Raw genomic sequence first — 3963 nt, 5'->3', positions numbered from 1 at the left:
TTTCCGGATGGAATGTTTTAGCATGAACTCTTAAAATATTAATGCTTATCTATCCAACTTACATTTCTCCACCTCCAAAATTGGCAAGCCATTTAATAATTTCACAGAATTGATTAATAACCAATAAAGGAACAAAATTAACAGCGATAAAATACAAAATTTAAAATAATTTAGATTACCCTTAAATGCCCAAGCCGAACAGTGCTGCCATCTACTGGGAATCCGACGAAATGCAGTCGTCTGTCTGTTTACCAAGGGAGACTAAGTTCCAGCCTCGCGCTCCCTCATTTCTTGCAATTTTAACCGGCGTGTGGAGGACAATATGGCCCAAAGGTAGGCATAAAGACGAGATAAAAGACTAATGAAGAATTAAGTGTCATTAATAGCAACGCAGGACAAATTATATGAAATTTAAGTGTTAAAATAATTGACGCATCTCGGGAGGTTCTGTCGGGGAAGCAGCTGATTTGTTGACAATTCACAGCTGATGTAAACACCTGCTTGTTCTGTGGCTCTGTGACTCTCGTTTATTCTTGTTTTGCTCTTTTCTCATTTTTATCTGATCTTCACAGACGCTTTCTCTTTCTTGTCTTGATATTAATTATTCGATTCATTAATATCCTGCTCTTTTGTTTTCCTTTAAATATTATTTTCTCTTGTTTTCTGTTTCACAAGGACTTTTGTTCTTGTTAGAATATGTTAGTTGTACTCTGGGTTTATTCATGGAAAACTAGAGGAAGCCTCATATTATAACAGTTGGTATGTTAGATAAAGAGAAAATAGATTTATCAGCTATCCTTAAAATATTAAAACTTGTAGGAGTAGCTGGACAACATATGATAACCTATTTGGGGGTTTGTATTCAGGTGTCAATTAATTTCAGAATTACATGTGTCCTACAAATGATTGTGCAGGACGTTGATACCATGGTCTTCATGATATGCATAAGTTTCTAGTAAGGGCAGAAGAAGCTCTTAAAGTGGACTGCTGATATTTTCCCATTTTCATAGAAAGCAGTTTATATATAACAGTTCTGAATATAGAGAATAAAACCCATACTATTTACCACTGGGATGCTAACCATTCAGTCATCCTGTACAAACAGGAAACTTTAATATACAGGATGTTTTAATTTAAGTCAATACTATGAGTACATCTATATGGTAGCATGGTTGTTTGGTAATAAGTTTAGAATAGTTTACATAGGCAACCCACTGGAAGGGGTTGAATTCTGTTGTATTATTATATTCATTAGAGCCTTTCATTCTTTTGCAGTAATGCACTAGGTGAATACACCAAACTGAATTGGAGAACCATATCAAGCCAAGTTTGTTTTAAGTCAAATAGATATGTTCCAGAAATATTGCCAGGCTCTGCTGGAATTAGTTTTATGAATTGCAGCCTCATGGGAAAGAATTTCTCCCAATCTTAACCCATTGCAGCTGGGTATGTGTACTATTGACTGTAGTTTTTTTTCTATTTGCACATAGATGCCTCCACAGGTGCTTAGCCACCAGGAACCAATTAATAGCCAATGTGGCTTCATCAGATTGCTCCTCTCTTCGAGTTTTTTTAGAAGAAAATATTTTTCTAATGCTGTTACGGGAGTATGCAACACCAGTGGTTTCCTAACAAAACAATTTGGAGTTTTAGGTGAAACTTAATAGGTAAATAGGTATCTATGTCGCTTACACTTTTGTGTCGCTTACATTTTTGTGAGCCAGAATTATCTGTGTGTGTATATATATATATATATATATATATATATATATATATATATATTCATATATCATATATCTATATATTAATATATTATATATATATCATATATATATCATATATATATCATATATATATATATATATATATATATATACATATATCATATATCATATATATATATATATATATATATATATATATATTATAATATAATATATATATAATCATATATATATATATATATATTATGTATAGAAGGTCCCAATCTGCCACACCCAATGCAGTGGGTTAGGATCTTTGTTCATTAAATCCACGCCAGACATTTAACCCAATGCCGCTAGGTGGTTTCCAGATATGAAAGCTCTCTCTCCCGGACTGTATTCGTAGTGGCCCATGGAGATTATATCGGCATCATAACATGCCTGGTGTGATTGTAAAGGCCCTCAGAAAACAGGACTGGCAGACCAAGGCATGTATACATGCCACACGGAATATAATCCAGGCTACCATAGGATGTACGTACATGCCACCTGGTGGGAAAGGATTATAGTATGGTGAAAATATTGTTTTGAGAGTATTTCTAGGTGGTATACAAACATTTTGAGCTTTTTATTATACTGTGTACCCCCTTAAGATCAATGTTGTCATTATTATTAGTAGTAACATTATGGCATTGTTAAGATGTTATTAACAATTCAAATAGCAATAGAAAATTAGAAAATCTTTACAAAAAGCAAGGAGAAGGGTAAATAGGCAATATAGATGTGGATAAGTAGCTGATTCCCTAGTGATTAAGCACTTTTGCAGACATCTATGTTTAAAGGCAGACAGATGCATCTATTATCAATTTTAGATTACCTTGTAAAAATGTAAAAGAGATAGGAAACACAATTTTAGAGTTTTAGTTTTGTTCAATGATATTTGCAATGGGCAAGCTTTCCCATGGTCTTGTTTATGGAGCAGCCCCTTCTAGCTATATATGCCTAATATATTTAATCTGATGTTATATTTAGGCATTTTAGTCTCTGTGAAAAAATTATGTGGCATGACTTCCTCAGTAGTCTGACAACAAATATTTGTGATCCCTTTCTCCTTGAGATAATGCAAAAAAAAAGAAAAAAGAAAAAAAAGAATAATGTAAACTGAAATACTTACAGTAGTACTTACATGGCTAGTTATGTTTATCACTTACTATGCAGATTAGAAGCTAAGTCTTATATGATGCAAGGCATTCACACCACATGCTATTTATGTAGCAGTCATTGCAGCTCATTGGTGCTTCAAGACACAGTCTGTTCCACAGCAATCAACTTGTTCTAATAATTAGGGTAGGCCTAGATCTCTTCTATGCTCTACTGATCAGTTAGCAAGTTTGTACCCATGAATGCAATTATGGTAGAGAGCTTGTTTATAAACGACTCTTTTATCCAGATAAAAATTCATCTGTGTAGTTTAGGATTTTTATACAGTGATTAGGCATAGACAAAGATTTGTCCCTCCCAACCATACTAGAATCTGTAATGCTGAGGGAGGGTCATTTGATCTACTTGGAAAGTACATGATACTAAAGAGATAAATGATGGCCGCAATATTTCCCTCCCAACTTCATATTCATTTAAGATCACTCTTTTCAGAACTTAACCCTCTTGGTTATGTTGGGCCATTTTGGTTACATTCTATCAAGTCCAGCAGTTGAGAATATAGCCAGGTACATAGGCAGTTTTTTGTTGTTGTTGTTCCCTATATGTTATATAGAAACAAACTTTTTTATTTTTTATTACTATTTCCTGTGTATGCTAGTCTGAGTCTCTATCTGTCTGTTACCTACTGCTTAGTAGGTACTATTCATGGACCATAGATGTCATTTATTAATGTTATGATACTATTTGCCCCCTCCATTTAATCATTCAGAGGTTTTAATGCCGAGGGAGAATTATTGCTGTATCCTCTATTCACTCCCTTAATCCCTCAATGATGATATCACAAACCTCTCAGCGACTTCTGGCAACCATCCTGCTGTTTGGCCCAGGAGTCTGCTATGGGTAGTGGAACTTTCTGCTTGACTCACTCTAGTATGTTGCGATGCCAATAGCTGTACCAGGCATGATCAGTTGGTTGTTATAATGGCTATAGGCGTGGTCTGACAGATACGGGATAAAGTATGTACTTTATGCCACATGGTCTTAACCTAATCGGCACAGATGATAAGAATACATGCTATGCCTACTGTAATATAAGTTC

General features: G+C 34.5%; 1 protein-coding gene across 2 annotated transcripts in view; it reads left to right on the top strand.

Moving 5' to 3' along the window:
• The first annotated feature begins 246 nt into the window (after positions 1-246).
• LOC119572370 (cytosolic carboxypeptidase-like protein 5) overlaps positions 247-3963 on the top strand; it is a 14272-nt gene continuing 10555 nt past the window's right edge. For both annotated transcript variants that reach the window (XM_037919455.1, XM_037919448.1), the window contains exon 1: positions 247-333. The gene's annotated coding sequence lies outside the window, so the exon portion shown is untranslated. The remainder of the gene's footprint in view (positions 334-3963) is intronic.

Source organism: Penaeus monodon, chromosome 1 (genome assembly GCF_015228065.2).
Source record: "Penaeus monodon isolate SGIC_2016 chromosome 1, NSTDA_Pmon_1, whole genome shotgun sequence".
NCBI lineage: Eukaryota > Metazoa > Arthropoda > Malacostraca > Decapoda > Penaeidae > Penaeus > Penaeus monodon.
Note: the sequence above shows the minus strand (reverse complement) of the source record. Positions and strands in the feature narration are given on the sequence as shown.